Raw genomic sequence first — 14,179 nt, forward strand, 5'->3', positions numbered from 1 at the left:
TTCACATTTCAAACTGACAAACATAAAGCAACCTATTTAGATATCCAACTAAAGGTACAAGAGCATAAAATAGCTACTGAACTATATAGAAAAGAAATTTCAGGAAATACAATTTTGAGGGCAGATTCGTGTCACCCAGCCCACACAACTAAATCCATTCCTAAGGGACAACTAAAAAGAATTAGGAGGATATGCACCAATGATAGTGACTATCTAGATCACTCATTAAACCTAGTTCACAGGCTTACCAATAGGGGATACGATAGAAACAAACTCACCAAAGCTAGAGCTGAAATAGCAAAAATTAAGAGAAAAGATCTAATTAATAAAATCGATGAGGCATCCAAAGTATCCAAAAATTGGAAAAGTGAAACCATATTTTGTGTCACACAATATAGCAAACAATTTAATCAGATTAAAAATATAGTCAATAATAATCTAAAAATTCTTAGACTTGATGAAAAAATAGACAAATGCCTAGGCAATGGGGTTAAATTTGTATCCAGGAAAGCACCAACAATTGGAAGTAAAGTTGTCCAATATGTCTACAATAATTCTACTATAAAGTCCAAAGAAACATGGCTTTCTAAAAAAGGTTTTTTTAAGTGTGGTAAGCACCCTTGCAATGTATGCCAACACTGTCACCTTGCAAATACCTTTACATCATCAGCAAATAATAGCATCTACAATATCAAATATAGACTAGATTGCTGTTCGAAATATGTGGTGTATTTAATAACTTGCCAAATCTGCGGGCAACAATACACAGGTTGTACTAGTCGTTTTCTGAAGGATAGAATACGTGAGCATTTGACATCATTAGAAAAGGATCCACCCAAAACACCAGTAGCTAAACACTATGCCAATCATAGAATAACCATTGAAGAAAGCAAAACAGCCTTTAAATTCCAAGCCATTGACTTTATTCCAGCAAATAAGAGAGGAGGAGATAGATTCAGGAAACTATTGGATAGAGAGGCAAAGTGGATATTTAAACTAGCAACCAAAGAGCCAAAAGGAATAAACTCCAGATGGGACCTTGATTTGTATCAAGGGAATTAAAGCACTAACATGCAAAAATTAAATTAAACAATAATTAAAAATCAAAATCTCGATAACTACAACAGAAACAAACTAGATTAAGACTATTTGTTTAATTCCCAAACATCGGTCCCATCATCTCTATTTTATTATGTGTTCAAGCCTTGAAAGCCCCAATAAATATTAAATAACAAACATAATAATAAAAAAACATCACTATTTATTCCAACAAATAATATGCAGGTTTCTATATTCAAGTAGTGAAACAAAAGCCAAAATGGTTTTACTAACAATGAACTATATATAATCATTTAAATTGACAAATTATAATATTAGGTGTAAAGTTCAAAAACTGTTTATTCACACTAAGTATACAAATTCTAATATTGTAATATTCTAGTGTTGATATGATCTATCGGCTCTAATATATCAAGTTAACCCCCACTATGTAAGAAGATAAACTCTTAAAAAGTAGAGATACATACAACGCACTAATTCCAAATAGTGACAGAGGGTCAATAAGAAGACTGACATGATTTCAGACAAAAGGAAAACCGCAAGGTTCTGAATGTGTATATGAATAAAAGTATCAAAACTTTTAGAAACAAAAGAACAAAACACGTATCAACATATCATAAAAATAACCAAAAAATAATAATGTTGCAAAATCTCAGTAGAAGAGCTATAGTACAATGCAACTATAGGAATTCTCTTGTTCTTTGCTATTGGTCAGAAATATGTATGAGCCGTTTAGTATCATAAGTTAGTATCTTTTAATAATAATAAAAATAAAAATAAAAAACGTTTTTAAATAGCGACTCACTTTAATTTAATACACGCAATAAATTTCAATTAAAATATACACTCATCAACGCTTTTTAATACACTTTATCACATATAGGTACTAATTATTTTGATTACACAGTTTGCTACTATGACATCACAAAAGGAGGAGTTTTCTTTCACATAAAGTATGCTCACTACACACACCTCCATATCTTTGACAAAGCGCCAGAAGGGCGTGAAACGCGTCAGATGACGTCACACTCCACACACCTGTGTCTCCTGGTAGTCACACCGCTAACATTTGTCGAGTGTTTGTCCAACATGCCAAAATAAAGGTATGAATCATTTGCTTTACCTTGATTCATGTGTCTGTGTTGTGCCTTAAACAGTGATTATTTCTGGTCTGGGAGCAATCTATAAGGAAAGTTTTTTTGCTTATTATATACCTGGAACGGGCAGCCTGGTCTGCAAGTCTGGGTTTGTGCCGGGAGAGGCGCCGGCACAGTGTTTCCTGTGTGTTCCTGCATAGACCTCACCTCTTTAGTCCTTGAACTCTCACTCACCTGTGCATATGAATATATATATATATATATATATATATATATATATATATAGGACAAAATAAAACTCAATCACTACACAAATAATATATAGTCACGAAACATTGACAGGTAGATAAAGTAAACACGAGGAACAATTGTGAATACACATGAATAATAGATAATATATACAATTATCACAAAATTAGTCCTACTCACAGCTAGAACTATTAGCGCTCCCCACACCCCCCCACACACACCTTGCATAACCCTGATATTGGGAGAATATCAGAATTGGGGTAGCATTGTGAGTTGAAAAGGTTTGAGAATAGTACACGCCATACACACCCCAAACACAGACAATTTTCTACGACCAATCAGAGCCCAGTGTGGGCTTTTTAAACTTGTGCATTAATGGAGGTTTTTAAGGACTATGAATACGGCTCACGCCGAAACATGTTAGACTTTGTCAGTTAAGGGGAATGTTGTCCCATCACCTTTTAATTTATTTCCAGTAAAGTTTTGTTTTTTATTACTTTGTTTACTGGCGATCTTCTTTTTGAACTTTTTTGAACATATTATTGCCAGAAAGCCAGTAAACACTCTGCAGCACCGTCTGTTTCCAGCAACCCCCTTTTTTACACCCTTGAAGGAGCGCAACTGAAGGATATCGTGTATAAGACCAACTACACTTTTACCTGTCACTTTTACTATTTCTCCATTGGATTCTATTACTTAAACACAGCCGGATTTGAGTTCCGCGAGAACGCCTAAGCAACCGGTGCATACGCAACAAGGAGGCGCGGTCACTAGAACAGTGACGTCATCGGCCCCACGTGAACAAGGACAATCGATCAGCCGCGTAGTGTGGACAGACTGGAGTCTGGGAGTGGTACAACTGCAGGTTGGAAACGGGTAAGAAGCCTGTAATTTTACTTACTATAATCGCTCAGCCGCGCAGTGTGGACAGACCGGGTTCTGGGAGCGGTACAACTGCATGTTGTATACTGGTGAGAAGCCTGTTATTTTACTTACTAACTACATTATTGGCACGGTTGGTGTCACGCTCAGCTGCTGGGAAGCTCTGCAGCCCTCTCTGTGTGCTTGATTGACAGGTGTCTGAGCCACCCCTTCCTGATGATGTCACAACCAGGCTTTTTATTCTGGCTTCCTGTTTCTCCAGTGTCCGTTTGTTTGTTAACTTTGAGGCTTCTGTTAGGATTTCGCTGAGGAATCTCTCTAACTGCTGCTTTTCTGTTGCCAATCTCTTCAAGGACTTACTATGCTGGATTAACCTTCAACCTCCTGAATACCTGTCTCCAAACAATGCAAGTACTGTTTGTTTTGTGAAACTTTCAAACCTCCTGTTTACCTGCTGCAAACCCTGCATATTCAGACTACTCTGTGTAGTGCAATCTATTCAAATACTCTTATTTCTGTGAATCCCTCAAACTGCCTGATTACCTGTTGCATACTCTGCAAAGACTGTCTACTCAGTGTTAACCCTCAAACTGCCTGATTACCTGTTGCATACTCTGCAAAGACTGTCTACACAGTGTTAACTCTCAAACTGCCTGATTACCTGTTGCATACTCTGCAAAGACTGTCTACACAGTGTTAACTCTCAAACTGCCTGATTACCTGTTGCATACCCTGCAAAGACTGTCTACTCAGTGTTAACCCTCAAACTGCCTGATTACCTGTTGCATATTCTGCAAAGACTGTCTACACAGTGTTAACCTTCAGACTTCCTGATAACAAATTACCTACTCCTGCATTATTAACTGTTTCCTGTTTTATCCTTCTTCTGTCTGAGTATAAGTGACTATCCCTGCTCTCCTGATTCTGTGGAAGGCATTTCCTGAAACCAGTTCCTTATTCAGAAGTCTATCTGGCTGATATCATGAATTACTTTGGCACAGGCTAACCCTGCTCCATATCGTGAGTACTTTGTTTTTTGGAGGTTGTCGTGGGGTCACGTCCTGGATTAAACTCAGAGTGCAAGGGTGTTGTTTAAGTTCGCCCTTGCATTTGGGTCTACTTCTGGATATTTCCTAACCTGACAGTTGGCACTTTAGGGGTTCTGAAGGTTCTGTGAGAAGGAATGAAAGTGTGTTTTTCTTAAAAGAGACTGCTTCAATATAGTTATACCAAGAAGTAAATTTATACATATACACAAACGGACCCACTGAAAGCTGTGGATATTTACAAATGGGGCGCTATTTATATAGATCTCAAGGTGTGTAAATTGTAACTACTATATGAACTTGAGAGGTTATACTTTTTATATATGTCACTTTGGACTGACTGCTGGATTGCAATAATATTATTAATTTACACAGACGAGTATTTACTCTTGTGTCTGATTGAACTTTTTCTGCTTTCTTTATCCTTATGATACTGTCAAGTAATTAGTGATGTGTATATAACACTATCTCAATGAGTGTTCTCTCACGTAGTGATAAGAGAACACAACTATTAAGGTGGGGGGGAGGTAGGCGTGTGAGGCCTGACCCCAGTCAGCCGTTCTGACTTGTGCTTTAAATATCTTCATATGTCAAGTTTCCTATATCAATGTCTTTCATGCCACAATGCAAGTATGTCTCCTCAAATTATGGGAACCTCATGTAGAATGATTGGTGTCGCATTAGTAGGTATCTAGTCTCTGTATTATAAAATACCAGCTACATGTACCCCAAATGGAGATATCCCCTAAAGGAAATATCTGTGTGTAATGTTCTTAATCATCATGAGCCTCAGGGGGAGCGAGGGGAGTGCCATGATCAGGCGTTGTACAGGAGGGAATGGCATTCCTCGCCCTTCCCTACACTCTCCCCAATGCCCACGATTCTGTATAAGCAATTGTATAGTTGGCAAGAGATAATAAACAAGCAACCTTACAAAACACAGAGTATTACCTAAAGTGCAACATAGTTAAACGATTAAATAACATTTAAGCAGAGCAAACATGCGCAGTAAAGTTATTGAGGGACACACAAACATTTGTATTTGTGTTCCTTATGCTGCAATGTAAGTATGTCCCCTCAACCCACTCTGGAGACATTCCCTGGAGGCAACATCTGTGCGTATTGCAATAGTTTGTCGCGGGCCTCGGGAGGAGCGAAGGGAGAGCCATAATTAGGCATTGTACAAGTGGGAACTGTATTCCTCATCATCTTCCACGCTCCTCCCAATGCCCACAAATCTGTACAAGCAACTGCATAGTGGACAAAGGATAACAAACAAGTAACATTCAAGAAACAGGGTATTTCCTAAAGTACAACACACTTTATCAACAGATAACATTACAGCGTGGTTATTATATTGTGTTACTAGGCGACCATTCCTCTGTCTTACATACTAACAGATGGGCAAAGCTTAGAGGCACTTGAGAGGTATAGGAACATGTGAAAATGGGCTAGGGAGGGTGGTCGCCCGGTTTTCGAACTGAGCAAACAAATACAGTAAAGTTATTAAGTGACATACTAATACTTATGTTTCATAATATATAGTAAGGTGGCAAATAGGTTGAAACACAAATAAGAGGAGGAAACTAACCAAACAGGAATATCAAGGTAATCCATGCTAGGTAGTTATAACAAAGAATAAGATCCACGTTAATGGACCTCCTCACCTAACCTCCAGGAGAAGAGGTACCAAGGTCATCAAAGAAAGTGGAGTGTCTCTCAGCAAGAAGTCCAGTTCCAAGTGAAGGGATAAACGGAACTCATGAGTCACAATTTTCAGCAGTCGTAGTTCGCATAGGAGGGTTCTTGCCTGAGGGCTGTGGGGTTCTTTTCTGGGCGTTACTCACTTTTTGGGGAAGAGGCCGCCACTCTGGGGCTGACGCTCTCAACCCATTGGCGTTGTCCCTGTTGCGTTGGGTCTCAGGCGGATCTGATGGCAACAGGTTCCATCTTTGTAAGAGTTCCCTGGCCTGTTGGGGTGACGAGACTGTGAACTGCTGTCCTTCCTTGGTTATGTGCAGCTTTACAGGAAACCCCCATCTGTATTTTATAGCTTTATCTCTCAGCAACTTGGTGAAAGGTTGATAGTGGCGACGCAGCTGAAGGGTGTGTGGAGAAAGATCTTGGTAAATTTGGATGTCAGTGTATTGTTCTGGGAGGGCTCTGTCCCCTGCAAGAGCTCAGAGTAGCTTATCTCTGAAGGTATAATAGTGCAGGCGAGCTATAACATCCCTAGGCTTATCGCCCTCTGCAGATCTAGGCCTTAATGCTCTATGCATCGGTCAATCAGCATCTCCTGACCTTCTTCCAGACCTAGAATTGCTGTAAACAGCTCCCATAGATATTTCTCCAGATCTTGAGGGGAGACAGTCTCAGGGATGCCTTTCACCCGGATATTATTGCATCGGGTTCTATCTTCTAGGTCGGCCAGTTTAACTTCTAAGTCAGTGATTTGTTCTGCTAGGCTCTGTGAGTAACCAAGCAAGTTAGTGTGATCAATCATCAAATCTTCCTGCTTACGCTCCAGCGCATCAGTTCGCTCTCCGATAGTGGCTCACATTTCAAATCTGCATGACTCTTCTCAAATTTTTTGGACAGAGAATCATGATGCGAAGCCAGGAGCGAAGTGATAGAGTCCATAAGGTTGTTGTTGGCTTCTGTATCTGTGCGTAATGAGCACCCCACAGACTTGATCAGGGTCGCCCCTCCAAGGGCTTTGTTTGAGCTGCTAGCATCTGAGACTTCCTCATCAGAACCTGCCTGAGATCTAGAGGAGGGTTTGCTAAAGTGGTCTACCACCATGCGTTTATGAGGTTTCTGTTTTCTCTTGAATGCTTGAGGCATCTTGTGCGCCTGCATGGATTATCCGTATATTTGAAAATAAAAGACAGCACTATAATGATTAGCTTCTATCTGGCTGACTGGGGTCGTGGCATCAAGGAGTAGCTCACATGTTTTCAATATAAATCATAACAAAAACAAGCTATTTAGACCCTATACAGTTATGCAATTCAAATATCATACACAATACACAAAGGATAGCGCTACGGAGCGGGCTACCTCTGGATTTACAAAACCTCCTCTCATCTCAGGGAAGGGGGATACGACCCAAAGGAAGGGGAAAGGGGGAGTGAAAGTGACCAGCTTAGACTAGCTAGGCCGGAAAGGGAGAGTCTTGAGGGGTTAACACTTAAGAATACACTTATCTAATTTACCGCTATGACTATTACTGAAGAGAGAACCTGCTAGAAATGAGAATTGTTAGGTAAACAGTAAAGCAACACAACACTCCACTTTGGGCTGAGAACCCAAAGGCACATAAGCTGGCGCAGCAGCTAAATTTGACAAAGTAATAAGACAAGCTGGTGCAGCAGATCAGGCTATGCAGGTGGCTAGGAACAGTGCTGTGGAGGTGACTATGAGCCTGGAACAACCGCACAGGACGTTTGTTTACCTGCCAGGGGTTGTTGGGCTGTGGAGTGTGTGAGGGTTAATACGTGGAAGGTGCTATGTAACAGATAAGGCTCTTATTTTATTCCTCCAATCCACCCCAAAAGCAGTGTCCACAATGGTAAAAGATAAAAGGTATCCAGGTGAGGGGACAATCAAGCAAGGGAGGGCCTACTTGGCTTTCAGGAGCTTAGATCTCAATATGCCCCACAGATAGGCCTGTTACTGAGATAGGTGTATGCCTGGAAGTTATTGGCTGATAACAGGAGAGGCCCGAGTTATACAGATGGTCTCGTCTGACTGACTTTAGGCTGTGGGCCTCCCTGCTAACAGTAACCCTTCTCAGAACCCTCTATACAGCCTTTGCTGCTGGAAAGTCCTCTCTCAAAGAGCAGCCGGCTCCGGAGTGCTCTGACTATTACCAAGTGCGGCTGGGGGCTGCAAACTGAAAACTGTAAGCTGCAAACTGGGTTACAAGTACCTCGTTTGTCCCTCCAGGTGGTGAGGTAAGCAGCAGCCCCTTGTGTGGCCTCCACAAGGCCTGGGTGTGTGAAGCGTGACGTTCTGGGGCTAGGAGGCCTCCGGCAAAATGGCGGATCTTTGCGCCAAAACTCCCAGGGATCCCGGCGAGGTAATATGCCGGGTTCGTGGTTAAGGTCTGGTGACTGTCGGCAGTAAGGGTATATTGTGTCTCGTCAGCCCAAGGGACCGTAAGCAGCGTCAGCTTACCCAGACCTGTGAGATGATCTAGTGCAGGTATCCGGCGGAGGGTCCTTCTCAAGCGGAATGAGGCTTGGTTGAGCTGCAAGGTCTCCGGGTCAAGCTTTGGATAGCTGCTTGATTTCTCAGCTTCTCAGGTTGTTAGGTAAGGTAGGTTTTCGGCTCCGGAGCGGATCCCCGACCCTCCGGAGCAAGTGCAGGCAGCGGCAACCTTGCTGGCTTAGACCCGATCTCTGCTAGCAAGGGAAAAACGTCACGTTGTCCAGATTTTCTCCTTGAGGGGTAAAGGGCTATTATCCCAAGTGTATTAGGGTCAGGTTTACCCTCAGATGGGCACAAGAATAGGGTAAAATAGCATTTTTTTAAGGCTTGAGACTAGAGAGCTCTCTCAAAGAATGTCTGCTTCTATTAGCGGTTAGCTCTGCCCCCTTAGTTTTTAATTTTACATATTTTATTTTCAACATATTTTCGAGATACTTCTAACATTTTTGGTATTTTTTATATATATTTTTATATGTACTTTACATTCACTTAAAGATAATGCATTTTTTGTAGTAATCCATTTACCTTAAAGAATTTCTTTTTGTTTCCAACCTCCATATACTCTGTAGCCGATCAATACACTCAACTATTTATGCTTACTTTTTTAAATTAATTCTGAACACTGTAATTAGAACACTTCTTCCATCGTCATAATTGATATTTTATATTTCAATAATATATCTAGGGGTCCGCTATTTTGCCATTAAAATAATGTTGCCATTACGTCCAAAGTAAGACATTTATTCTGCCCACTTTCAAAATGGCCACGAGTGAATCAGAGCAATTCTCTATACAGATGCTCTACACCAATAAACAACTTTGGCGCTACTTTGGGCCGTGCCTCTAACATACTATAGGCTAATTGAGCATTTAAATAGCTAGAGAATAACACAGCTGTTATAGTCTTGAGAAAGGCCTCGTTTGGAGGCTAAAACGTGTAGACTTGTTTTTGACATACCAGCCCGAGTTCTCTACTTTAAAAGGTGAACATATTTTCTATATTTGCTCGGATCAGTGATACAGTTTACTATAGGTTTGTTCTGTTTTTTGTTTTCACAGTTTTTTTCATGTATATCCGCTTGCCTATCCAATCAGTTTGTATAAGGGACACATATATTTTTTAATCACCTCCGGATTCACCAGACACTTCATTTATCTTCAAACACCAAAGTGGAATCGCACGTTTTCATCTAAGGATACTTTTTTAAAGGACACATTTTCGAAAAACATTTTCTTTTGGACTAGTATTGGACACATATACTCACCGGGCATTATCCTTGTACCCTTATTAGTATTTCATTTAATTTTGGTAGATATACCATTGTATTACGCATTTCATATATTTATTATTGTATGCAAACACGGATTGGCCAATCCATCTTATTTGTTTTTACTATTGGGATAAATTGTAGGACATTCTATATTCCTATTAGTGGCTGAGTGGCTGCTTTAGGCTCAGAAAAGGGAGCGTTGAGCATAATTTACCTTCCCTTCAACTCTCAATAACAGCGTTGCTTACGGTAGCGGTAAGCTGGAAAAACGTGCTCGTGCACAATATCCCCTAGGTTACAATGGGGCTGAGCTGGCTAGAAAAAAACCTAACACCTGCAAAAAAGCAGCGTTCAGCTCCTAGCGCAGCCCCATTTCCTATGGGGAAACACTCTTAAGTCTGCACTTAACACCCTAACATGAACCCTGAGTCTAAACACCCCTAACCTTACACTTATTAACCCCTAATCTGCCGCCCCCGCTATCGCTGACACCTGCATTATATTATTAACCCCTAATCTGCCGCTCCAGACACCGCCGCATCCTACGTTATAGCTATGAACCCCTAATCTGCTGCCCCTAACATCGCCGACACCTATATTATATTTATTACCCCCTAATCTGCCCCCCCAACGTCGCCGCTACCTTACCTACACTTATTAACCCCTAATCTGCCGACCGGTCCTCGCCGCCACTATAATAAATGTATTAACCCCTAAACCGCCACAATCCCACCTTGCAAACACTATAATAAATTTTATTAACCCCTAATCTGCCCTCCCTAACATCGCCGCCACCTACCTACAATTATTAACCCCTAATCTCCCGTCCGCAACATTGCCGCTACTATAATAAAGTTATCAACCCCTAAACCTAAGTCTAACCCTAACACCCCCCTAACTTAAATATAATTTAAATTAAACAAAATAATATTCCTATAATTAAATAAATTTTTCCTATTTAAAACTAAATACTTACCTATAAAATAAACCCTAATATAGCTACAATATAACTAATAATTACATTGTAGCTATTTTAGGATTTATATTTATTTTACAGGCAACTTTGTATTTATTTTAACTAGGTACAATAGCTATTAAATAGTTTATAACTATTTAATAGCTACCTAGTTAAAATAGTACAAAATTACCTGTAAAAAAATTCCTAACCTAAGTTACAAATACACCTAACACTACACTATCATTAAATTAATTAAATAAATTAACTACAATTAGCTAAACTAAAATACAATTAAATAAACTAATCTATAATACAAAAAAACAAACACTAAATTACAAAAAATAAAAAAATTACAAGAAGTTTAAACTAATTACACCTAATCTAAGCCCCCTAATAAAATAAAAATTCCCCCCAAAATAAAAAAATGCCCTACCCTATTCTAAATTACAAAAGTAATCAGCTCTTTTACCTGTAAAAAAAAATACAACCCCTCCAACATTAAAACCCACCACCCACATACCCCTACTCTAACCCACCCAAACTGATTGGAACAGCCAATAGAATGCGAGCTCAATACGATTGGCTGATTGGATCAGCCAATCGGATTGAACTTCAATCTGATTGGCTGATTGGATCAGCCAATCAGATTTTTCCTACCTTAATTTCCGATTGGCTGATAGAATCCTGTCAGCCAATTGGAATTGAAGGGACACCATCTTGGATGACGTCCCTTAAAGGAACCTTCATTCGTCGTTCAGTCGTCGGTTGAAGAGGATGGCTCCGCGTCGGCTCCTTTGAAGATGGCACCGCTCCGCTCCGGATGGATGAAGATTGAAGACGCCGCCTGGATGAAGACTTCTACCGGATGAAGGACCTTCTCTGCGCACCTTGGATAAAGATTTCGGCCCGGTTGGGTGAAGACGACTCAAGGTAAGGAGATCTTCAGGGGGTTAGCGTTAGGTTTTTTAAGGGGGGTTTGGATGGGTTAGAGTAGGGGTATGTGGGTGGTGGGTTTTAATGTTGGGGGGTTGTATATTTTTTTTACAGGTAAAAGAGCTGATTACTTTTGTAATTTAGAATAGGGTAGGGCGTTTTTTTTTTGTTTTGGGGGGATTTTTTATTTTATTAGGGGGCTTAGATTAGGTGTTATTAGTTTAAACTTCTTGTAATTTTTTTATTTTTTGTAATTTAGTGGGGTTTTTTTTGTATTATAGATTAGTTTATTTAATTGTATTTTAGTTTAGCTAATTGTAGTTAATTTATTTAATGATAGTGTAGTGTTAGGTGTATTTGTAACTTAGGTTAGGAATTTTTTTACAGGTAATTTTGTACTTATTTTAACTAGGTAGCTATTAAATAGTTATTAACTATTGTACCTACAATGTAATTATGAGTTATTTTGTAGCTATATTAGGGTTTATTTTATAGGTAAGTATTTAGTTTTAAATAGGAATAATTTATTTAATTATAGGAATATTATTTTGTTTAATTTAAATTATATTTAAGTTAGGGGGGTGTTAGGGTTAGAGTTAGACTTAGGTTTAGGGGTTAATAACTTTATTATAGTAGCGGCGACATTGAGGGCGGTAGATTACTGGTTAATAATTGTAGGTAGGTGGCAGCGATGTTAGGGAGAGCAGATTAGCGGTTAATAAAATTTATTATAGTGTTTGCGAGACGGGAGTGCGGCGGTTTAGGGGTTAATACATTTATTATAGTGTCGGCGAGGTCCGGTCGGCAGATTAGGGGTTAATAAGTGTAGATAAGGTAGCGGCGACGTTGGGGGGGCATATTAGGGGGTAATAAATATAATATAGGTGTTGGCGATGTTAGGGGCAGCAGATTAGGGGTTCATAGCTATAATGTAGGTGGCGGCGGTGTCCGGTCGGCAGATTAGGGGTTAAAATTTTTTATTAGAGGGTTGGCGATCTGGGGGTGGCTAAGTTTAGGGGTACATAGGTAGTTTATGGGTGTTAGTGTACTTTGTATAACAGTAGTTAGGAGCTTTATATTCCGGCGTTAGCCCATAAAGCTCTTAACTCCTGACTTTTTTTGGCGGTAGGAGTCTAGTCGGTAGAGACTCTACCGCTCAGTTCTTCCAAGACTCCAAATACCAGCGTTAGGCAAATCCCATTGAAAAGATAGGATACGCAATTGACGTAAGGGGATCTGCGGTAGCCTGGAGTCGCGGAAAGGAAGTGAGCGGTAGACCAGCGGGCGGTAAAAAGCAGAGTTAGGACCCCTTAACGCTGCTTTCGACGGCTAACGCCAAACTCTAAATCTAGGTGTATGTGTTTTATAAATTGCGTATACTTTTTTAACTAGATTCTAATATTTACTATACATCAATATTTCAGTTCTGTCCTCTTTCCGGTACATACATTTATTGGGAAATATATCAGAATAGTGTCAGATTCAATTATTTGAGCTATATAAAACATATATACGGCTAGATTACAAGTTTTGTCGGTAAAGGTATGCAGTTTATGCTCACCGCTCACTTGCAGACAACGCTGGTATTACAGGTTTATTTAAACATCTCACCTCATTACCAGCGCTGCTTACGGTAGTGGTGAGCTGGTAAAACATGCTCATGCACGATTTCCCCATAGGTATCAATGGGGCAGAGCTGGCTTAAAAAAAGTCTAACACCTGCAAAAAAGCAGCGTTCAGCTCCTAACGCAGTCCCATTGATTCCTATGGGGAAACACATTTTATGTCTACACCTAACACCCTAACATGAACCCTGAGTCTAAACACCCCTAATCTTACACTTATTAACCCCTAATCTGCTGCCCCCGACATCGCGGACACCTGCATTATAGTATTAACCCCTAATCTGCAGCTCCGGACCCCGCCGCCACCTACATTATAGTTATGAACCCCTAATCTGCTGCCCCTAACATTACCAACACCTACATTATATTTATTAACCCCTAATCTGCCGCCCCCAAATGCCACTGCAACCTAACTACAATTATTAACCCCTAATCTGCCGCCCCCAACGTCGCCGCCACTATATTAAAGTTATTGACCCCTAAAAATAAGTCTAACCCTAACCCCCCTGACTTCATATAATTTAAATAAATCTAAATAAAATAACTACAATTAACTAAATTATTCCTATTTAAAACTAAATACTTGCCTATAAAATAAACCCTAAGCTAGCTACAATATAACTAATAGTTACATTGTAGCTATTTTAGGATTTATTTTTATTTTACAGGCAACTTTGTATTTATTTTAACTAGGTACAATAGTTATTAAATAGTTATTAACTATTTAATAGCTACCTAGTTAACATAAAGACAAATTTACCTGTAAAATAAAACCTAAACTAAGTTACAATTACACCTAACACTACACTATAATTAAATTAATTCCCTAAATTAACTACAATTTAAT

This window comes from Bombina bombina, chromosome 5, assembly GCF_027579735.1.
Source record: "Bombina bombina isolate aBomBom1 chromosome 5, aBomBom1.pri, whole genome shotgun sequence".
Taxonomy (NCBI): domain Eukaryota; kingdom Metazoa; phylum Chordata; class Amphibia; order Anura; family Bombinatoridae; genus Bombina; species Bombina bombina.